We start from the raw sequence: 25,130 nt of genomic DNA, 5'->3' as shown, positions 1-25,130 counted from the left end.
CCAGTCACACCACTCCAGGTGCAGGCTGAATGTCCTTGACTCCCAGAGAAAAGAATGTGATTATGGCTAGATATCTCTACAACTCCATGCAATCCCCCCTCCCAATTTCACACAGCTCTAAGCGTGGCAGCCCTGAAGATCCAAAGAAAAAGATGGCCTCCAGGGCTGACACTGGGTTCCACTTGGCCTAGTCACTCTCAGGTCTAGGAAACAGGTAAGAGCAAACCACTTCCAAAAACCTTGCCAAGAAAACTGCAGGGAGTCATCCAGCCATGCAATGCTGACTTGAAAATGACTGCAGGCACACACCTACACACCGAGAAAGACATGGGGAGAGAAAGGAGGGAGGTTTAGCTTGGGAAAAAAAGGAGAAGGTTAGCCTAGTAATAGGCTGCCTAAGGAGATAATAGGGAAGAAAAAATACTTGTCAGTAAGCAAGAGATAACAGAGAAGAACCACAAGTGAAAGAGGGGCTGGCTGTTTCACCAGTGCAGAAAATACCCAGTGAATCAGATGGAAGAGGAGGAAGGTTTGAATTACTAAGAAGGTAAGACTTAATTCAGGCCAGGCAGGAAGTGGTGGAGAATCGAGTGGCCAAGCAGACAGTGGAACCAACTGTTACAAGAGGCTTTTTCCAGAAGATTATGCAGATGGGGAGAGGGAGTGTTGGTTTATTTCATGCTGGCTGGAAAATTCTGGGAGTTAAAATCCACACACCTTTAAGTTGTCAAGTTTGAAAAATACTGGCTTATTGAAATATGAACCGTCTTAGGGATGCACTGTACCTTAAAAAAAAAAACCTACACAATTGTTGAGATAATGGCTAGCTCTGAGTAAGCCTCTTTGCAGGACTTCCATTGAGTTAATCAGGGTTCAAAAATGCTATTGTACCTGTGTAATGCTATTTATGTAATGGCATGATTATTATTTTCGTACTATAAGTAGTACAGTTTTTAGCTCATAACTAAAGAGGGATAAAAGAAATCACCACTAAAGTTCCCCCTTCTGGTCAGAGATTTAGTAGCAGATTTTGTTTAATTTGTAAAGGATCTGGAAGGGATCCTGCTTGAAAGGTTTCTGAGGGAGACAGATCCTTGAACTCCAAACAAGGGATTGTGTGTTTAAAACTACATTTGGGACCTAAATCCAGTAGAGCAGAAAGAATGCATGTCAAAATATTGTACAGAAAATCTGTCCAACCCTACAGCAAAAAATAATAATAATAAAAGTTAAACTGGGGGAGGAGCTGATGAAATATAAGCTTCCTTAATGGCAGACAGCTTCCTTTAGATTATTTATGGCAGCAGCACAAGGCAGGATAAAGAACATAAGACTGTCATTGATCAAAAAAGGATTGCTGGATTTCTAGTTTCAGTGCAGATTTCACCAGCTTATGTTGTATCAAATATCTGCTGTCCCAGATCATCAACCACCAATAATATCACAGTTGTAAAGCTAAATGTGAATTTTGCATATTTTCTACAAATTATGTAAATAGTTACATAAATGACTTAACTGATTATGTCATTCATGGTACGTGACTCCTAATACAATGGAGTGCAAAGCTACAGTATTTTCCTACACATACTCAGAGCACAGAGAGGGAAAGTATGCAGATATGCTTGCAAATGACTAACAGGATGCAAATATTCACATAGGTTTTTATACACAAATCTGTGGTAGGTTGCTTCTGGTTCATCTGGGTTTGGGTGAACCACTAGCAGCAGTGGTGGGAGGCTCCGCCCACCTGCCCAGACATCATCAAAAATGCTCTGCGCATGTGCAGAAGCACCACACGCTACCAATAGCAAACTGATAGCGCTGGGATTTGAAACCCACTACTGACACAAATGCAACTTTCACTTGCAACTTTTTCTACGACTATCAAATGGCAAGGGAACAATGCAAAATGGTTTCAAAATTCTGCTTTAAAAATGCTCAAGAAAGTCGTCAGATCTGAATCAATCAATCAAGATGTTTAATATCCCTACAGTTGAGCACCATTACCCTGGTTTATTTATCCCCACCATTGCTGCTCTGTCTAGTTCAATCTATCTCACAATTCCTGGTGGCTTTAAATATTGTGTTTTCTTGCCCTAGTCAGCAACAGGTAATAATTATTATCTTAAAGGGGGGGAAGGGACAGCTATGGAGTTACAAACCAGTCAATCTGACATCAACACCTGGGGAGATTCTAGAGTAGATCATAAAGGGATTGACCTGAAAGCACTTCTTAAAGCAATTCAGTAAATACCAAAGTCAGCATGTCAGCAGTCCCCAAGCAAAGATTTCCCAAGAACAACTCTTGCCAGACTAGCCTTATCTCATTTTTTGATCAGGTAATTTCCTTTATAGATTATCAAAACACCACAGATATGTCTTAATTTTCTTCTTATAAAAAAAAAAATAACCTCCTAAGACATTCTCATTAGCTGAGTTTGGACTAAATGAATTCATATCTAGTACAAAGATCATGCAGAGTATTCATCATTAGTTCCTCCTTAAACTGGAATGAAGAATTGATGGGTTTGGTATGACGTTAACTCCTGGTCCTATACTCTTTGATATATATTTTTAAGGACTTGGATGTAAAGTTGGAGGGACTTCCTATCAGATTTGCAGAAAACAGAAAAATGAACGCAACAGCTAATATCATAAAAGATAAAATAATGTTCAAGAACATATTTGAACATAAATTGAAGAAATAGGCTGAAAATTACAGAATGAATTTTACAAAGACAAATGTAAAGTTCCTGAGCTGGGAAGCAACATCAAATGCATCATTATAGAATATGGGACTCCTGGCTTGTGAGTAAGAACTTAGAACAGAGGTCGTCAAACTTGGCAGCTTTAAGACTTGTGGACTTCAGCTCCCAGAATTCTCCAGCCAGCATAGCTGGCAGCATAGCATAAAGCATAGTCTTAAAGCTGCCAAGTTTGGGGACTCCTAACTTAGAAGGAGAGTTCATTATAAACTGAATATGAGCACTGTGATGTCACCACAAAAAAGACAAATGTAATTATAAGCTGCAACAATATAAGTACAGGTTCCAAATAACAAGAAGTAATCATTCCTTTTTATTTTGCATTGGTCAGACCTCATCTTAATAATGGGTTCAGTCAGTTCTGGGTGCTATGCTTTAAGAGAAATCCAAATAAACATGAACAGGTTGAAAGAAGAACAATGTGGATGATCAGAAAATTAGAAATTAATTTCATGAAGAAGGATTGAAAGGATTAGAAATGTTATCCTTGATGAGGATGGGGTGGTGGTGAGAAGCATGGTAGCATTCTTCAGATATCCGAAAAGATGCCACACAGACTAGTGCTTTGCGGTTCCTCTATGTAAAATTCAAGATTCAAGTTATGGAAAGGAAGAAGCTGACTGACATTGGGGGGGGGAGAGCCTGGCCCTAAGAAACCAAGAGCAGTTTGACAGTAGAAATAATTTTCCTGAGAAGTGGTATCTCCCCACCCCCTGACATTTTCAGAACATGTTCAAGCAAAAGTTTTGCCCAGCCATCTGCTGGGGAGATTTGAATTTACTTTTCTGCCCTGAAGGGGAAGATTGCATTCAATGGCTTCAGTAGAACAACTGAACCACTTACTATAGAGTTGTATGCCACTTTGAAAATAATCCTGGAAAAACAATGTCCAGACACCAGAACCTGAAGCCTAAGAGCTGCAGCTTGGGTGATGTGGGCATACATTCTGTATCTGCTTGCAGATCCTCAAACAAACCATCTTTTCCTGGGCTTGTAGGGTAGCCACACTACCCCAGGAAGATACTGAGGGTCTGTAATGAGTCACTGTCTGGGTACAAGAAAATACTTCAGAGCTGGTGTGGGAATATTCTCAGTACCCGTTACCTCCACGCATATCTTTCAGAGATTGCATAGCTATTGATGTAAGCCTGTGATAAAGTGTGGATTTTCCAAGGAGACCCCAATAGCAATAGCAATAGCACTTAGACTTATATACCGCTTTACAGTGTTTTACAGCCCTCTCTAAGCCAGGGATCTCCAACCTTAGCAACTTTAAGACTTGTGGACTTGTGGACTTCAACACAGGAATTCTGGGAGTTGATGTCCACAAGTCTTAAAGTTGCCAAGGTTGGAGATCCCTGCTCTAAGCAGTTTACAGAGTCAGCATATTGCCCCCAGCAATTTGGGTCCTCATTTTACCCACCTCGGAAGGATGGAAGGCTGAGTCAGCCTTGAGCCTGGTGAGATTTGAACTGCCAAATTTCAGGCAGCTGGCAGTCAGCAGAAGTAGCCTGCAATACTGCACTCTAATCATTGTGCCACAGTGGCTCAGATAGTGGTAACATGTGCCCCTATGACCCCTTCTGATACATGTTTTGCTTCATAATCAGATCACTATATCACCCTTACCTGTATCTCATCTTTTTCCTTCAAAATACAGTAGTTTGATAGAGCTACAGAAACTCTTTAAATGACAAGATTTTTTTTATTCTCCTTCCTTACCATAGAGACTCAATGCCCTGTTATTGGTGTCTACATCATTTAGATTCCCTCTCTCATGCCAGCTACAAAACTACCATTTTATTTTTGGAGACTTAAGTGCAGCAGAAGGCTATTGCAAGGCGACTTGAGTGTTTACTTTTTTCATAAGTTATCTACATTTGCCTAAGTTCCCTTGTAGCAATATGGAGTAGGGGGTGGCAGCAATTTATTTTATTTCCTTTTTGCATAGAATGGAAATAAAGGGGAGAGGGTTACTCTGGGAGCTTTAGTAATTAAGGGTGGGGACTGAATAGCCCTTTGTATTCTCCTATTGGTCATCTGGAGGGAACATCGACTCATAGTATTCTCTTCAAGTTCTCATTGATCCATGTCAGATAAGTTTGGCTGACAGAATGACCGCCTCAAAGTCTTCTACTGCTGAGTGTAGCTTAGGACCTGGGTCTTTTTTGTGCCCATCCGGTCCAGTGGTGGGTTGGTACTGGTTGGCCCTGGTTCGGTGAACCATTAGTGGTGGCGACGGGAGGCTCTGCCCACCTGCCCAGATGTCATCAAAAATGCTCTGCACATGGGCAGAACCTCCTGCGCATGTGCAGAAGCACCACACACTCACCAAGCAACGCACCTGCGCTTGCTCCCAAGCAAGCACACCCGCGCTTGCTCCCAAGCAAGCGCTGGGATTTGAAACCCACTACTTTATTTATTTTATTTATTTATTATTCATATTTATATACCGCCCTATCTCCCAAAGGACTCAGGGCGGTTTACAGGCATTTAAAAACAGATAAATACAGTCTAAAAACAATTAAAAAACTTATTCTAAAAGCCTAATAATTAAAAATATAAGAATAAAACCCAATTTAAAACCCGTAAATTAAAATCTAGCTCAGTCCTGCGCAATTAAATAAGTATGTTTTAAGCTCGCGGCGGAAGGTCCAAAGGTCCGGAAGCTGACGAAGTCCTGGGGGCAGTTCGTTCCAGAGGGTGGGAGCCCCCACAGAGAAGGTCCTTCCCCTGGGCGTCGCCAGACGACATTGCCTCGCTGACGGCACCCTGAGGAGTCCCTCTCTATGAGAGCGCACGGGTCGGTGAGAGGTATTCGGTAGCAGTAGGCGGTCCCGTAAATAACCCGCTCTGGATCCAGCTCTTTAAGTACTATATCCCAATGGTTATTTTTTCATTTCCCATTCTACCCTCTATGCATAGTATTTTCTGGTAATTTCCTAATCAAATATTAATCAGCTTAGCTTTTCAAGATCAAGCATCATCATTATGTACTGTCCTATTCATGTATCTGCATGCCCAACAAATATACACCTCCATCCACCCAATACAATCTGTGTGCATGTACTTTACCAGTACTCCAGTACTCACACTTTTTTTTATTTTATTTTGTCAGTATATATAAGCATAAGCATGAAATAATTATACAATATATAAGCATATATATAAGTATGAGTATGTAATAACTATATTAATTGGATATAACGAAAGGAAACAATAGGACAGGAACGGTAGGCACATTGGTGCTCTTATGCAGACCTCTTAGAAATGGAGTGAGGTCAATAGTAGACAGTTTTTGGTTGAAGCTTTTGGGATTTTGGGAAGAGACCACAGAGTCAGGTAGTTTATTCCAGGCATTAACAACTCTGTTACAGAAGTCATATTTTCTGCAGTCAAGATTGGAGCGGTTAACATTAAGCTTAAATCTGTTGTGTGCTCGTGTATTGTTGCAATTGAAGCTGAAGTAGTCTTCGACAGGAAGGACATTGTAATAGATGATTCTATGAGTTAAACTCAGGTGATGTCGAAGGCGGAGTAGTTCTAAATTTTCTAAACCCAGGATTTCAAGTCTGGTGGCATAAGGTATTTTGTTGTATTCAGAGGAGTGGAGAACTCTTGTCCACCCTCTCAATTACCGCTTGCTTCACCAATATCATGTTACCATCAGACTGCCAGCATGAACTACATTCTTTAGAGGGTTTCCCCCCATTGGTACAGTGGTGACAGAATCAAGGCTGCTAAATGGGATAAGTTGTTACCACAGCAAGATGTGTGATTTATTGGAGGGAATGGTTGATCTTGCTCCAGCAACTGTGGCCGAGGGCCAACAAAGCACAGGACTTTCCATGTTTCCTTTGTGAAGACTGTCCTGCCCTAGGCAGAAAGCTCAATGGAGATCTCTGAATTTTATGCAAGCTCAACATCTTGTGCTGCTAGCAAAATCCAGTAAGCCAAGTAGTTAGCATATTTAATAAAATCTAGGGGAATTTCAGCTTGAATTCCCCATTGAGACACTATGTTTTGAATCAGTAAGCTCAATTTGACAGAGTTTTTATGAGGAAAGGCAGAACGGGGTAAAGGAAAGAAGGGAAAAACAACATATATTTCTCTGTGTTTCTTGAAAGTTGGGTGGAATGTCATGCAATCAATAACATTTTTTTTCCACATCCAGCACGAGGAGATGTTTTGCAATACACTGTCCTTCTCAGGGATAGGCCACCTTTTATTTAGAAAATTAAAAGGGTGGTTTTTTTTTAATGTCATATTCCACTAAATTCAGGGAAGGCAACTTCTTAAAGGCCAGGGATACATTTAACATTTTGGGGAGGATAAAGCCCAAGAGAGATGAGGCAAAGGAATATCAACACAAGTAAAAAAACCAAACAAATTCAAGATGGCAGGCACAAAACCTTACAATTAACTTCACCTATTTTCTTTTTCTCAAATGCATCATACATGCAATATATGTATAAAAAATGGCAGGGTGTGATGAGATCATGTGTTTGATATTGCCAACATGGGGTTTTTGAACCCCTTCCCAGCAGATGTTCCTAAATACAAAAGAGATCAGTCACTGTCTTTCTGCAAATGTGGGGTATTGGGAAGTTTTAGGGTTTTTTAGGATTTATGCAGTGTTTTTACATGTTTCCTTTTTTAAAGGGTGAGAAACAATGGTACTGATTTTGAGCAGCTGTAGTAAGAAGGGGCTCTAGAGTCTGCAGAAAATGGGAATGAGGATAGGTATGAAGTTGTTTTGAAATGCATCCTTCAAGCACTCTGTCCATCAAGAATCAAGATACTGGAATAACTAGCAAGCCTTGGATGATAAAAATGTATGGTTTTATAAAAATTATAATATTAAACAGTATGAAATTTCATTAATTAAGCAATGTCATCTAGTAGGAGCAGGAAGCAATCCTCCTCTGCTACAGTGCTTACCCTCTTGAAGAGTATCTTCTGCTGTAAAAATTCATTTGGTTCCCATCTACTCTTCTTCAAGAGAACTCAAAGCATATGGCTCTTTCTTTGGGCCTGAGGTTAGGGTGGTTGGCTAGTCCCTTTCTTGTTCCCTTGGGATGATTAGGCTTTTTAATATCAAGATTTTTTTTCTGTTTTTAAATTTATGAAGCCACCTAGAATTATTTATGGAGCTCGGTGGCCTATACATTGGATAATCAACCAATGGATTTTGATGGTGTTTAGTACTATTTAGTTGTATTCTGTTTCAGTGACTCTCTAAGATTTTGTACTTCCAAACATCTACACACGCATTTAAATGAAATTAAGTCTAACTAAACATGCCATGAAAAAGTCCTTCTTTCTTTCCTTCCTTCCTTCCTTGCTTCCTTGCTTCCTTCCTTCCTGATTATCAGCCAACATATTTGTGTTCAGCTGCTGTATCTAATAGGTCTTCAGAGATACCCTGAGTGCTTAAAGAGTCATTGGCAAGACTAGAGAAATGGGAGAGGAAAATCTTTTCTCCTGTTGCATCAAAGAATTTAAAGCTTTTTATACTACTGATGTTGTCACTGTTCCTTTTTTTAATTTCATGCTTTTCCTCCAGGAGCTGAAGGTGGTACATATATATTGGTTCCTGCAACATTATCAATACAGCAACCTACTTGTGAGGCAGGTTCTTCTCAGAGATACTATTTAGCCTTAACTCTGTGTGGACTTGAATCTGAGCCTCTAGTCTGACACTGTAACTACTATGCTAAACATCCTGGTTCAGTTTATATGAGTCAATAACAAAGAGGAAGGTATGTCAGTCTAATTCAGGTCTGTGCCCCAGCGGTGAAATCCACTTACCTTCACTGCTGGTTTGGGAACGGGAGAGTGCAGGAGTGTGCAAGTAGTACGCGCACGTGTGCCTCTTCTGCACATGCACAGAGCCTTTGCACATGTGCAGAGAGTAAAAAACAGGACATAATGACATCCCAGTGGGTGGAGCCTACCACCACCAGCGCTACTGGTTCACATGAGCCGGATAGATCTAGCCGGATTTCACCACTGCTGTTCCCTATTTCTATGTATTTGTTCACGTATATATTCCATCCTATTTCTGCATTTCTGTGTCTATGATTATTTTTAAAACAAACACAAACTTTGTTTGTACCTAATTATATACTTGAAAATCTATTTGTAAACATTTTCCTCTGAAAATAGAAAATATTTCACTTTAAACTACACATTTCTAAATGTATTTTGAACTCATTTTTTCTGCACAAAAAAAAAAGCTTTAGTTACATTCCAAGCCATGCATTGGTCTAGCAATTACAGAATCATGGACTCAGACCCTACAAGAATTAGTTGAAGTTAGAGTCCTCAGGTGTAAATCTTCCTAATGAAATCACACATATTTTCAATTTCATAAAATATCTGAAAACATTTGGCAATCTGTGGGACATTGTTGGGTTATTTCAGTTGGTATATTGTGTTTCTCATTAAGGAAGAAATAAGAAGCGGAGGAAAGTAGGTTTATTTTTTTTTAAAAAAATCCCTTTTGTGAAATTTGTAAGCTGCCTTTGGTGAGATGGGCAGCATATAATAGATAGATGAAAGAAAGAAAGAAAGAAAGAAAGAAAGAAAGAAAGAAAGAAAGAAAGAAAGAAAGAAAGAAAGAAAGAAAGAAAGAAAGAGACTAACTTTACATTCGGCATGCAGCACCTATTTCCAAAATTGGTCAGCCTCATTCTTTCTGTGGCTCAACTGCTACCTATCCAGAAATAAACCACTGAAATAGCCATGCTTCAAGTAGTCTTGAAAGCACTTGTAATTAATGTTATTAAAATGCGAGCTTGTTGCAATTTATAGTAACCTGGCTTACTTATTTGTTTCTTTGAGTTATTGATTGATTGATTGATTTCTATAGCTGCTCACCCCAACAAGGGACTCTGAGAGGCATACATCATAAAACATAAAAGCAATTAAAATAATTAAAATAGTACAAAATATATAAAACAACCAGTAAAACTGTTACTATGGATGTTAATAGAGCCAGGAAATGTGACCCTTAACACACTATGGGCCCCAGACCCAGGCACACAACCAATTCTTCACAGCAAAAGGCTAACAGGATTGGGACCATCTCGGTTCCTGCAAGAATATTCCAGAAGCCAGGGGTTACCACAGAGAAGGCACATCTACTGATTCCCACCTAGCTCACTCTTTGGCTGATGGTCCCACATACCCAACCTGCCTGACCAAATGGGATGATTAGAACCAACTGGGAGAGGACAATCTTGGCTTTACAAGTGTACCAAAATATGGCCTTCTAAAAAGTTGCTTCTTTTTTCAGTGATGTCATTTTTATACAGCAGATGTCACATTTTTATATGACTGAACTCTTGCATGTCTACCACTGTGCCAAATTTCCACACATTATAATAGGTCAATAGAACTTCTGCAAATTTAAAGACAGAAACATCATTGCCATTCCTGTAAGTCAACCAAAGTATCCCAGAATAAAATCAAAAGTGGTTTTTGCCGAACCCATATGGCAATGTATGAATGGTATAGAGATGTTAAACAATCAGAAGCTTTGAATGTTTCCTGAGAAACACGGCAGGCTGCCATTTACTGGTCCCTCTAACTTACTTTTCTCTATACTAACACCACCTTTTCAGGAGTTGAAGACAGCTGTAGCCAAAGACTAAACCTGTGATCTTCTTTTGAAAACGGTAGCTCTTGAACTACTGAGTTAGAGCACTTCTACAGTGAACTTGTTTAGCATTGCTGGAGCAATGAGTCAGAAGAGGGATTAAAACTGAGCTTCCACTCAGCACTTCATATATCACTGTACCTTACAGTGATATTCTTTCCCATGGTCAAATTTCCAAACTACATTCCAGTAAGGAAGTAGCTGCAATATTTTTTTTAAAGTCGGGAAAAGGGCAGAAATGGGCCCAAATTAACTTCTGTAAGGGATCACATCGGATTTATTTATTTACTGTTGATATTGTTAGCAGTAGTAATATATTCTGTTCTGAAGAATGCTCAGAAAATGCTGCTAATTTAGGGTCAGTTCAAGCTTTATCCCAATGCTTAATAATTGTCAAAATACTACATTAATATAAATGTTTCTAAGACAATGATAATAATCATTAACTATGATCTTCGAACAGTTCATAAATGGGGAGAATGTGAAGGCAACAAGGGTACATGATATATCTTGCTCCTTGCCAAATCTCTCATCCCTAATCAAATAAACAGGATAAACTTGCCAAAAAGAATTTCCTTCTGCTTAATCATACAGAAGCCATATTGTGCTGGACCTCTCCACAAAAACTGGTCTATCACTCCAAATTAATTTGATTTGTGCACAAGAACCTCCAGGTATGGTTAAAAAAAGTTAACATGGCAGCCATGATAGTACAATACACATGAAAAATGGGTGGAATTTGCTCACACTATTGTCCTAACATCTTAACATTTATGATTGCACCCTACAGACACTCCTGACCATAAGTAAGATCTAGAAAAAAGGAAACAGGCAAAATAAGAAAACTATGTAACACTGTGACCCTCTAAAACAGGGGTGTCAAACTTGCATCATCACGGCGGTGTCACGTGGCATATCATGGCTTTTTCCCGTTCGCTAAACCAGGTGTGACCATGGCCAACACATGATGCATCCAGTCCGCAGGCTGTGAGTTTGACAGCCCTGTGATGAATAAAATTGTTCTGTACTTTAAGAAGTCAACTTATTAAGAAGATTTGTTGCCATTTTTCCATGGATTCAGGGACATGGCTTGTCAGCAGAGATAAGACATGTGCCATTGTGATGGGAAAAGCACCATTCAGATGTGCCTTTAAAAATTTATTCCAGCCTACCCTCAAGTACACTTGCCAAAGCCTGAGTAGGATTCATTTCAGATTAATAGCTATTAAACTTATCTTGTTGGAGGATTATGCTCTGGAAAACCTGTCTTTCCATTCTCATCACCAAACAGACTAAGAGAGTGACACAAACAGTAAGATTTAGGGTTTGCCCTCCTACTGTTGTTGTCTTTTGCCAACAACTAGCTAACCATTCCTTTTCCATGAGCTGTTTGCTACAGCAGCTTCAAGAAGAAAAAGGAAAAAAAGAGATAAATTGGCATTAAATCACTATCTGGAACCTGAAACCAACCAGGAGGATCTCTGACAATAGCAAACTGGCTTACAAACCACATGACAAATTGGTCTGATTCCTAAGTATTCCCAAGCAAGTGGATCTTATCCTTGAGCTAAAATTAAGGCTGCAAAAACCCAGACACCCATGAAGTTAGAAAAACAAAAATTTTCGTAATTCATTGGATTCTTTCAGATTTAGGAGAAAAACCAACAGGGATCACCAATGAAAATCAAACTGCACTAGCTGAGTTCACCTCCTCCCCAGTTAACTTCATTTGGGAAGTTGGGAAAAGGTGTCTAGAGTGACACCACTCTAGAGATCCTTGATCTGAGATGGAAGGATATATTAGGAGCATGGTTTTTAATATTTTTAGATGGTAGATTTTTGATATCCTAGGATACCAGAATGAAAACACATATCCATTTCGCTCTTGAATGAAATCACTTGGCTCTGGGAATAAGTTACCTATTTATCAAATTTGGAAGGATACCAGTTTTTGGCTATGAACAATATTAAAACAACAGTGAAAAAATAATGGATGCCTTAAATAAAAACAAAGTATCTGAAACATACAGTACAATGTTTTTCAAACTTGGCAACTTTGGCATAAATGGTATAGATGGATATCTACTTGGAGAATTTTGGCTGGCTGAGAGAAGTCCACATATCTTAAAGTTGCTAAATCTGATAAAAACACTGATCTAATGTAACCCAGAAATGGGGGGAAAGCTAGATTTTAAGGGCCCTTTTGATTGACCAAGGTAAAAGAAATTATGAATGATGGAGGGTGAAAATGCTGTTCTAGAGAGCAGATGTGCAATAAAGAAGGTTTGTTTCCTATCACTCAATGGTCCCTAGAGCATATCAATGGGCCAAGTATTACTCACTTCTTATTGCTCCTCCAGCCCGCTGGCAACAGCAACCCCCCTTTAAATCGTCTCCTTCGCCCGTTTTGCCTTGGACTTCGGCTAGTGGAAATCCTTGCTTTGCTCTGCATACTTTCAAAGTGTCCCTGTAGCCCAATGCAATTGAACACTTAACAGATCGGAGAGGTGAAATGGTCGCTTGCCCTGAGAAAGTAAAAAGTATGAAATAGAGACTCAGAATGGCCCCATCTTGACATTGCTGTCCTTAAAAAGGGGCAATGAAGGTTTGAGATAGGTTTTGAATTTCTGTTAAATACTCCACCACAAAAAGTAGCATTTCTGGAATCTGTTTTTTGACCTGACTTACCTCAGAGATTGACATTAATAGACAAAGGGGTGCCTTTAAGGAGTGCCTTTAACTGCTTGCCAGTTTTGCACTGGGAGCATGCGGAGTGAGGCTGCCCTTACGGATTTTTCTAGGATAAAGGATATTGACCTTGGACAATAAGAATAGAAGGTAGGCGGGAGGGCCTACAAACCCAAAGTCTCTATGTTTGGCTAGGGTAAGTTTTGCATATACAAGCACCCTACAAGTGAAGCCATCTTCAAATTTCACACAGAGAGGGAAAGAATCATAGCCCATGGTTTAAGAAGCCCTGATATAAATAATAACATTTCATAAATTAATCTGAAATCCAGGACTGCAGCAGGCTAACTTAATATAATATGGATGTTTCATCCAATGTGATCTAGCAACAGAGAGAGAAAAAAATCAGAGGAAAAATCCAGCCCTAAATTCAACAGCCCCCTTCCCATATGACGGTCACTGAGGGCATTTGAGTTAAGTATTGCCTTTTAAACTAACTCTTTGTAGAGGGTGAATCTGAGACTAAAATGTCCCTGGACCCATATAAACTATCCATGCAGGTTACTTGAAAAATAAGTAAGGAGATTTGATAGATTTCTACTAGCATATGTGAGTAAATTCTCTTCAGAAAATCAACCCTTCCTCTCTAATCCCTCTGAAGCAAGAGACAACAATTCTTTGTTACCATGATAATCCAGGATAAAGATTTTTTTTCAGTCCAGTGGAAGAACCAGTCATAGTTTGAAGTAGTTTCTTCACTGCAGAGGGGGTGGGAAAACTGAGGCTGCTCAGAAATGTCACTTCAAGCTTGAACAAGTCCATGCTGCTAGCTGCAGAGCTTGTCAGAACACAGTGAGGGAGAAGCTGACAGCCATAAATCAAGTTCAAGACCTAAGAATATACCACTAAATAAGGCCTCAGTCACAACTGCTTTAGAGGGGCGCACTATCCCTGTGACAACCATCGAATTCCCTGCAACTTTCTGAAAGCAGAGAACATATCCATGCCTCACCCTTTATTCTCTTCCATTCCCCTTTCAATGTTGGATGTGCTCCAGATTCCCCCTCCCCACTTTCTTTCTTTTTCTTTCCATGCCAAAAAGCCTTTTTTCTCATTCCCTCTTCTGTGTCAAAGAAACCAGCTGAGAAGTGCTAGCTATTGATTTTTCTATTAAATAGTTCTAGCAAACATTTTGACTAGCCATGCTAACCCAATACAGATGTTCTTTTTTGCTAAAGCACTGTGTGAACAGATCATAATGTAGCTTAAAAGAGTTCCCTGACTACGATGGAGCTTCAAACTGAACACAAAAGAGCACTGTTTGCTTGCAGTGAGAGCCACCAAGTCTTTTAATCAGATTACAGGATTGGCTGGTGGAACCAACAAACAAAGCATAAAGAACATAGCTCTCCCCTGTCCATTGTCCTCCCCATGATGTCTTCAAGTTGGGAACCCTGTTTTTCTCTAAATGGAAACAACCACTCCTCTTTTGAAACTGAATTGTCTATTACTTTAAGGATCAGGTCCTTCATGCCTGTTATTTATCTTGTCAGAAAGTGTTCCTGTTAGGCACAAGGACTGGGTTTGTCAAGTGCCCAAAAAAGCCTTGCTGGTCCAAGATGCTGAAACCCCCAAACACACCTTGGTGAGGATCTCTTAAAGTCAAACTGAGGTCCACTGTTACATCCTGCATTGCCTTTCTATCATCACCACCCATAGCAGTAGAATAGTAGAGTAGAATAGTACCTCCTAATATTCCCTCATATATATGTTTATACACTATATAATCTTTTTGTGTGATGCTTATATATATTGTTGTGACAAATAAAAATAAATAAAATAAAATAAGAGTTAGGCTGTCTTCCTGTGTCCTGAGTTGGCTCAGAAATTTTAGTTTGGATCAAAGCAACAATGGAACCTGATTGGGTATCAGAAAGCCCATCTAAGGAAAGGTGATTTTGCTACAAGCTAAGTTTATTGCCCACCCCTCTAGCTGTGTGAATGACTTTTTACAGAGTGCAAGAGCCCTCTGTATACTTACAATCTGGTCTGCACATTCTGATAAGCCCTGGCTTACTAAATACATCACAATTAACTATATTCACACAACATGCTAAACTAAAACCAAGTTGATGCTCCCTGAGCTTGGTTGTTTTCTTGAAGACATTTCATTACCCAAACTAGGTAACATCCTCAGTCATCACTGTCATTGATGTTTTACCTAGTAGGATAATGAAACATCTGCAAGAAAACAGCCAAGCTCAGAGAGCACCAAGGACCCCTCATTTCAACCCTGAGCTGCAAATATTCTCCTTTAGTGGTAAAACCAAGTCACATTGGTTATGTTTGTACTGCAGAGTATACTCATCTTTAACAAAGGCTTACAAATTACATCAGAGGGACTAGCATGAAACAAGTTATGCCAAAAAAAGTAAATCTGGTTTATATACTGCACCGTAAAATAATCTAGTATGTCATTATGATTTAGTCATAATGCGATCTGTGAACCCAAACACTGAAAACAATGTGGAAGCACAGAAAGGGGCAGATACACCAATGATCAATATGATTTATATACACCTGCTTTTCAGATATAAGTAACTTCTTTTAAAACCAGCAGTTAAACCAAAAAATTAAATATACAGAATATTTTACTGTTGTCTTGTTCAAATGTGAAATCTTAAGGAAACTCAAATGTGTCACAAGCTGTCCAAAATCAGTGATGATTTCCTTCTCCTAATTTTGGATTGTCCCCCATCTTTTTGTTGTACTTTTTCAGCTATCCAGTTAGGTACCAGCTCTTCTTTATTCAAACAGCCTCATCTTCAAGTAATTACATTTGTTGGGTATATGGTTGGTAGGTAAACAAAGTAGAGAAGTAATGGAAAGACATCTGTGCATATTTGCTGAAAAATCCAATTGCACTAAAAGATTTTTAAAAGATCCACTCTTAATAAGAAATATGCATAAATAAAGTGCAGCAAGAATAAAGGGAAAAGGACTTTTTTTTTGTTTTACTTTATTTGAAGTCATTTGTATAGTGCTTTAACACATCGTCTGTCTTATGTCATTATTTGGTCTTTTTATCTTTCACTTTTCTAGCCTGGTGGTTTGGGTTTCATATTCAGCTTTGGGGTGTTGTGTACATTATTTGCTGTGCAAATGGAATAGATTTCCCTTTTTTGTCTTAAAAAAGCGCATTACATGGCTGAAAGCAATACCTAATAAAACCCATCCAATGGTATAGGGTTATGTTTGGGGGACTAAGTAATCTAAAAGGGGGGGATGCAAAATCAAATCTATAATTAAATTATATGCAAATTAGTATGCAGATATATTTTCTTTGGTGCATTAAAATATACTATCCCTACATGTGACTCCAGTAGAATCGGAATTATACACTATAGAGGAACAAAAGTTTAGAGTGCCCCTATCCACAGTCACAAGATAGCATCCTGATCCTGATTAGATTCCATGTACTTTCATAAAAAAAAATTAATAAGAAATAATAAGATGTAGCTGCTAGTTACATCTTTAAAATACTATGTAGTTTGTCCCATTTTCTGTAATATCTCCAATCCTTTTAACAAGACATTTGAGTGAATGGTACTCAATTCTATTAATGAATTATACATTGTACAAAGAAGTCCTGTCTACATTTTTCTACAGGCAATCATTCTCATTAAATGTCTAAAAATTTAGAAGGGAAATTTTTTTCTGCTTTGTCCATGCCATTCACAATTGTATAAACCTATCTTGCCTATGACTTCAATCATCACATGTTTTTTCTTTTCTTTTTTTAATCATAACAATAAAAGGTGGAGTCCACATTTCAACAGTTTATGACTAATAAGGCCTCAAGGCAATGATTCAGTATGAGAATATGTAAAAAGCAGGCAAAATACTGATGAGAAATCAACATGGTAAGCAAACAGAGCCTGCTGGAAATGTATAAGATTAACATCTTACAAATCTTTTCAAACACTGTCTTGTGGCATTCAACTGGCAGCACCTGGACAGCATAATTTCTCTACATTTTTACAACCAATCAGCCACATCCCAACAGATTAGGATAGCTTTATTCTCATGTTAGACCTCTATATAGCTCTGAAAAGATACAAGAGGTGGATTCTGACTCTCATAGTGATCTTTCTGGTATGGTGCACTCTGTTTGGGACACATTAGCCTGTTTCCATCTTTGCAATGTAGTTCTTGAGATTGAAGGTTCTCTCTCTTTTGGATCATTTTTAAGCAGCTTCTGAGAATTTAGTGATTCCTTCCTTGTGACTTCATGATTAGAATAGAATAGAATAGAATAGAATAGAATAGAATAGAATAGAATAGAATAGAATAGAATAGAATAGAATAGAATAGAATAGAATAGAATAGAATTTATTGGCCAAGTGTGATTGGACACACAAGGAATTTGTTTTGGTGCATATGCTCTCATAAAAGAAAAAATACCTTCATCAAGGTACAACATTTACAACACAAATGATGGTCATAGGCTGCAATTTAACCCTTAGTGATAGCAACAAAAAGTTACAGTCATACAGTCATAAGTGGAAAGAGATTGGTGATAGAAACGATGAGAAGATTAATAGTAGTGTAGATTAAGTAAATAGTTTGTCAGTGTTGAGGGAATTATTTGTTTAGCGGATCTTTCTAATTTTGAGGGTGACAATGGATGTGTAGGAGATTGATTTGAAGGGTTAGGTGGTTGTCAGCCTTTTCTTTTATTGAAATAAAATCTACTAGCGAGTAGGAGGTAGCAGCTTTCCTCCAACTAGGTGAAGTGATAGTTTATCATTATCCAACAAGTTATTTTGTAAATCGGAATGCAAATCCAAATCAGCGGCAAGAGAAAATCTTGCCTTTTAAGGAATATACTGCTCCAATTCTTGGGTCTTGCTTTAGGTCTAAAATGGGTTTCTTCTTGGAACTGAATTGAACAGGTAAGTGGGAAAGAAGTTACACTTTCCCCTAAGTTGTTGTCAGTTAGGCCCCTCTGAAGGATAAGAGATGTCAAGGAGGGAGATTTGTTTTAAAATCTGTAGTCTGCTCTAAAGTTCTATTAACTGAACATAAAATGAGTCATTGAGGGAGAGAGAAGGATGATTGCATTCTGTCTGCACTGAAACATTAGTTTCTGTAGTAATTATCTTCTGCTCTTGGCAGGAGGCTCTAGCCTTAAGCAAGTGAGGGGAGTGTAGCTGATTTGGGGCTGGACTGGGGTATCTTAAAAAATTCTAGAAGGGAAAACACTTATTTTTGTTGAAAAGTTTTGGCCATCCTAAATATTTTCTGTAAATTATATGGCTTATGAAAAAAGCAGAAAGATTCCTTTAAACCTAAAAAACTAGGCAAAATGTGATATGTATCCAAATCAATGTGCTTGGGATGATAGTTTAGGAGTTTGCTTATCAGATTTATTCCTGCTTTCCCATGTACAAGATCCCTAGCAAGTAACTACTAGCACAAGGTTTGTTAGAGATTGAATAACTTGATGAGGTTTGGATTTGATGTCATTTAAGGGGGGAAATAGCAATAGCACTTAGACTTGTATACAGCTTTACGCTGCTTTACAGCCCTCTCTAAGCAGTTTACTGAGTCAGCCTTTTGCCCCCAATCATCTGGTTTTCATTGGGTAATGAAATGTCTGCAAGAAAATAATCAAGCACAGAGACCACTAAGGACCCTTCAAATCTGGCTCCTCATTTTACCAACCTCAGAAAGGGGGAAGGCTAAGTCAACTTTGAACCAGTCAGAATTGAACTGCTGGCAGTCAGCAGAATTAGCCTGCAATACTGTATTCTAACAAATGTGCCACCATGGCTTTTGTGCCACCATGGCTCAAATGACCACATCTGTGGAACCTGTAAGTAGACAAAATTCTCCTGGAGCCTTTAGGATAGTTTCTGAAGAATGAATATCATACAGTCTTTCTATTCTCTACAATATTTATTAGCAACTAAGGCTGTAAGAATTGAGCACCAAAGCACCAAAGCGCCAAAGAATTGAGGCCTTTGAACTCTGGTGCTGGAGAAGACTCCTGCGAGTCCCTTGGACTGCAAGGCGAACAAACAAGTCAGTTCTAGAGGAAATCAACCCTGACTGCTCTTTAGAAGGCCAGATCCTGAAGATGAAACTGAGATACTTTGGCCACCTAATGAGAAAGAAGGACTCATTGGAGAAGAGCCTAATGCCGGGAAAGATTGAGGGCAAAAGAAGAAGGGGACGACAGAGAACGAGGTGGCTAGATGGAGTCACTGAAGCAGTAGGCATGAGTTTAAATGGACTCCAGAGGATGGTAGAGGACAGGAAGGCCTGGGGAAATGTTATCCATGGGGTCTCGATGGGTCAGACATGACTTCACAACTAACAACAACAAGACTGTAATAAAGCTTGTTGAGTTGAAGGTGGGCAGGTGTTGTCTTTCCTCAATCTCCTTCAGAGAGGAAGTAGAGGCTTCTCTCGTGACAGCAAGCTGGGTTCTTAGCACTTAGCACTTAGACTTATATACTGCTTCACAGTACTTTACAGCCCTCTCTAGGTGGTTTCAATAGTCAGCATATTGCCCCCAACAATCTGGGTCCTCTTTTTACTGATCTTGGAAGGATGGAAGGCTGAGTCAAGTTCAACCTGAAGGTGAGATTTGATCTGCCAAACTGCTGGCAGCTGGTGATCAGCATAAGTAGCCTGCAGTACTGCACTTTAACCACTGCGCCACCGCGGCTCACCTTCCTATAAGGCAGTGGTTCTCAACCTGTGGGTCGGGACCCCGTTGGGGGTCGAATGACAATTTGCCAGAGGTCGCCTAAGACCATCAGAAATATGGGAAGTATACTTGCGAGTCGAAGAATCGCGCTCCAATGGTTGACTTCACAAGCCAGCTGCAGGCTCTTCAAATAGCTAACCGAATTCAGCTTCAGGCGTGATCAATTAAAAAAGAGAGAAATCTTTGCTCTGATGTCTCCCTCTCAAGCCAGCTGCAATCACTCCCAATCGCTAGCCTAATCTGGCTTCAGGTGCGATAAACTTAATAGGGGAGGAGTCTCTGCTTTAATGCCTCCGTCCTCAAGGCAATCGCAAGCAGTTCAGATCGCTAGCCAATATGGCTTCAGGCACGATAAATTCAAAACGAAAATAATTTTACGGTTGGGGGTCGCCACATCGTGGGGAATTGTATTAAAGGGGTCGCAGCACTATAAAGGTTCAGAACCACTGCTATAAGAGAATATTGTACTTGAAGCTCTGTGGGTATCAAGATGTGGTAAGAAAGATGTTTTTGTTGCTTTGTTGCCTCCCACTTTTTTTTCTGGGCTGTGTCTTAGTCACTTCTTTCCCTTGGTGGTCATTTCCAAAGCTTTAATTTTGTTTTAATTCTTGACTTGGCTTTTTGTTTCTTTCACAGTGTGATCCTCTAAATGCAGGCTTGTACTGGGATAATTTCTTATCACTTTGAGAGGAGCAACATAAATCTTTGGAACACAAAGAATTGAAGGCTAGAAGATATTATCTAGATGACTAGAAGATATCTCAAGCCCTAGGTATCTATTCGTAACCACAGATACCACAAGGATGAAACCCATGTTGGGACATCAATCTGCAAACTACACCCTATACTACTTACATCACAATATCACATGCAAGTACTTAATGGGCCAAGTTTGTAAGATGAGATTGTGATACATGTTCACTTGCCCCCCTTGCCACCTATGACCTCATTTATTTTTTTGCTTCCAATTCAGTAATGGATTTCACTTACCTTTGTTACCAGTTCAGAACCGTGAGCGTGCGCGTGAGCATGCTTGCTTTGCTTGCGTGGTGCACTTCTGCGCATGCACGGAACCTTTTGTGCCTGTGCAGAGTGTCCATGATGATGTCTGGGCAGGTGGGTGGAGCCTCCCACTGCCACCTCTACCAGTTCTCCTGAACCTGGTTGAACCAGTAGAAACCCACCACTGTTCCAGTTCCTTTGTTTTCAGGATTGACTTCAGAATGTTTGAGGGACTTCAGACACTACAGTGGGCACCCTGTACCAAAAACTTTGATGCTGTTTTTCCTGTCCCGTCCAAATACAGATGGAGAGAAGGAAACATTCCAGAGCAACACAGCCTATGCTTCAGCTCATATATATACATTACAGTATATATAGACTGAGATGCATGTTACTACTTGTAACAAGGCTAAATCAAAAGGCACCGTCTTATAATTGTGTATCAATTCAATATTTCCCAAAATATTGGTTTGATTTAAAATTTCTCCCTTCATGAAAGACAAGGAGGGTAGAAATCAATTTATCTTAAATAGGAAAGTGTTGCCCTTAATAGGTTGGCCCTTAATGTTAACAATTGAAGAGGAAGAGAGGAAGACATCTTAAGGCTGTTAAATTTGTTTGTTTTTAATGTACCTGTATGTGCTTGCTCAGAAAGGACACAAATGTTTCTCTGTGCCTTCTTCTGTTTTATATTAACTAATAATCATATTAATACACATGGCCTCAACAGGGCTAGATGATTACCTCCTGTGAAAGAAGAAGGAATAAGAAAACTTCATAAACTTGCAGCACTAAAGCAAAGTACCTTGATCTCCCCATCCTCTGATTAGCATGAGGGAGGAAAGATCTGCTTACTCTCTTGCATATGCTTACAAACACCAGGAGAGCTGCCATAATCCTCTTCTTTCTAAATGAATAAAGATCACCTGACCTTGCATGGTTAGTTAATCACTATTTATTAACAAAAAAGAGTCAGGCCTTAAAGCCATCTTTTTCATTGGCTCTTCAGGCCTGCCTGTCACATTTACTACTGTGGGAAACTGGGAGGGGGGATTGTATGGACATGGGTGATATATAGTCATAATAACATTCTTTTCTCAGAGAGTCAAGGACATCTTGCCCTGCACCTGGAAGACTGGAACTGGGAGGCATCTCCACTTGGGACGGTGCTTTGATTGGACCATGTGATGGACATGTGGGTGTTGGGCAGGGACTTGAACTTTCCTTTGGGTGGGGAAAACCTGGAAACATTTTCCCAGATGTACATTTTCCCAGATGTACCAATGTGACATCTCTAATAAAATGGAACTTTGAGGAACTTCAAGCCTCAGAGATTTCTTTCATTGGGGATGTTCCTTGGAACCCTGACAAAAAGAGTATTTGGAGAGCTCCCATTCTTCTCACAAGGACATACAGCAGGAGCTTTTTTAGGTAGAAAATAAGGGGGGAAGTTGAAGCGGGACTGGACTGATTTTTAAATTTTTAAATTTTAAATTTTTTAATCTTTTGTAATTTTATATGGGGTATTTTAGGTTGGTCAATCTGACGGTTTTAATTCAGCCACTATTGAATAGGTATTTTAAATTGATATTTTTAACTTTGTATATTTACTGTTTTTTATCCTGGCTGTACACTGCCCTGAGTCCTTCGGGAGAAGGGCGGTATAAAAATTTAAATAAATAAATAAATAAATAAATAAAGTAAGTCCCCTCACTTCCAGATTCCATTCACTACCTGCAAAAAAATGGGGGAGAGAAGTCTATCCTTTTTCATATAAATGTGAACATCTTGTGAATGTTATGGCTTTGAGTCAGTCTGAGAGTAATTATTACAAATGAATTTAGAGCAGACAAATCCTGCTAGGAAAGGTGGAAGGAAAGAGAAGAGGATGACCAACAGCAAGGTGGACAGACTTAATTACAATACCAATGGGTGCTTCAGTGGGAGAGGATCAGGTTGGAGAAGAGATTATTCTGGATAAAGTTCATTTAAATGATTACTGCATATCAATACCAACTTGATGACACATAATCAGTTAGTCAAAGCTAAGTAAGATACTCTTGGCCAGGAAGCCTTGAAGCAATTCAGAAAGCCTCCTTGTGTGAACTTGTTCAATACTGAGGAAAATACCCAAAGCTGTACCAATATGAAGCTTCTTCTTCCTGGCATTCTGGATTAAAATCAGTTTAACAGTACACACTGGTAATAGTTCAGGAATTTCTGTTAAGTAATTTAATTTAGAAAAGCTACAAAACCATGAATAAGAATTCCAGTAAAGATCTTATCTTTGAACTTCTTCCTTCCACTTGAGCTGTGCAATGAGTTAGATAGTTGTTTCACTTGGGCAAACAATCTGATTATCAATTGTCTTTTATTTTAGCAATGATCAGATCTGATAATAGGTTGTCTTCAATTGTGTAAGACTTAATTCACACCTCTGGGGAAGGGAGAGTTAGGATCAGGTAGTAAGCATGGTCATCTGCTTGCCAACTATCCAAAGCTCATCCACACAGCATACTTACAACAGTGTGAAGACATTGCACAGTTTCTTGAGTTCATGTCACACAATGAAGCATCCACCTCACAGACAGTCTGCTGCTGGGATAAATTGAAGCTGGTCCAAGGGATTCCCACCTAAAAGTAATGTGATCAGGGATGGACATTTCCCATTCAGATAATCCTTGGTGACTAGAGGAGGATATTTGAGGGGATGCACTTGGGGGTGGAGATCTGCTTATCTTTAACTGGTTGGTCATTCTGTTATGAATCCACTACTTCCTACTGTCTGGATTTGGTACTACTTGTGCAGTGTTTCTTGGATGTGAAGGACATTAGAACCCTGGCTTCCAGAACCAGTAAAAATTAATTAGCTGATCAACCTAAAATGTACGATGCTCTGAAGTGGACTACCCCAACACCTGCTGAACACACATCATTGAAAGTTTCCACTCAGATGTCATGATACTAAGAAAGATACTTGAGTGTGCAGAGATGGATAAATTAACTATGGAATTAAAGGATAGAGAAGAAATGGAACACTATAAAATATGGACTATATGGTACAACTGGTTAGAAGATAGATGTAAAGTTGTTACATGAGGAATATGTAATATATGTATAGCAAAATGAGAAAATACTGTATATATCTGTAAATATTGTCACAATTTAAAAATAGATAACTAAAAGATTATATAATATATAGCACAGTAACTATGTTAATATTAGTGATATCGATACTGAAATGCTGTAATGAGTGGAAATGTGGTTTTTAATGTTGAAATATGTCTAATAAAAAAAAATTAAATTAAATGCAAAAAAAAGTGTGAGCAAAAGAACTCTGTTCTTGGGCTTCTGTGGTTTGCATGATAAAGAATTTCTTTTCCAGTGGCCTTTGCTAACTTGTTGCTGGCAATCCTTATGATTTATATTGATATACTGACCATCAATTGTGTTGTAAATGTTGTACCTTGATGAACGTATCTTTTCTTTTATGTACACTGAGAGCATATGCACCAAGACAAATTCCTTGTGTGTCCAATCACACTTGGCCAATAAAATTCAATTCTATTCTATTCTATTCTATTCTATTCTATTCTATTCTATTCTATTCTTCACAGAAAATCCTTTTTTTAAAAAAAAAATTGCATTACAATAAGGAACCCAGTACAAAGTTTCAGCTACAATTTCCCAGCAACATTTAGTGACTGCATTTAGTGACTAAATCCTAAGCACACAGGGCAGTCAAGAGAGACAAACACGGTCACCTAATGGTCCATAAGAGAATATAACAATTGGTCAACAGATCAACAACCATCTTGGAAAAATTATGTGGATGAACTCAAAGGCCCCTGCCAATGGAACATTTCTCTCACACATACCAAAATTATTTTCTTGATCGCAGGTTCCAAAATACTTATGTACAATATGTGGGTTACACCAATCCAGGCTACCACTACTTTGCAGCTAAGAAAATTAAACTCTTTGCTGCCATCTGGTGATTGCTAAGCCAAGGGCCTCTGGTGGCTCAGATTGGTAAGACAGTCTGTTATTAACAGCAGCTGCTTGCAATTACTGCAGGTTTAAGTCCCACCAGGCCCAAGGTTGACTCAGCCTTCCATCCTTTATAAAGGTAGGTAAAATGAGGACCCAGATTGTTGGGGGCAATAAGTTGACTTTGTATATAATATACAAATGGATGAAGACTATTGCTTGACATAGTGTAAGCTGCCCTGAG

The 25,130-nt window shown here is 39.0% G+C and overlaps 2 long non-coding RNA genes across 4 annotated transcripts in view; one reads left to right on the top strand and one right to left on the bottom strand.

Annotated features, from left to right (window-relative positions):
• The window catches only part of LOC131189068 (uncharacterized), a 31,140-nt gene extending 13,874 nt beyond the window's left edge, over positions 1–17,266 (bottom strand). For 2 of the 3 annotated variants that reach the window (XR_009152896.1, XR_009152897.1), the window contains exon 1: positions 12,771–17,266. This is a non-coding gene — a long non-coding RNA (uncharacterized LOC131189068). The remainder of the gene's footprint in view (positions 1–12,770) is intronic. The other variant, XR_009152898.1, reaches the window with a different exon arrangement.
• LOC131189069 (uncharacterized) lies at positions 305–25,130 on the top strand. The gene is made up of 3 exons (XR_009152899.1): positions 305–547; positions 20,531–20,666; positions 21,998–25,130. It is a non-coding gene; the product is annotated as an uncharacterized LOC131189069 (long non-coding RNA).

Source organism: Ahaetulla prasina, chromosome 1, assembly GCF_028640845.1.
Source record: "Ahaetulla prasina isolate Xishuangbanna chromosome 1, ASM2864084v1, whole genome shotgun sequence".
Taxonomy (NCBI): Eukaryota; Metazoa; Chordata; class Lepidosauria; order Squamata; family Colubridae; genus Ahaetulla; species Ahaetulla prasina.
Note: the sequence above shows the minus strand (reverse complement) of the source record. Positions and strands in the feature narration are given on the sequence as shown.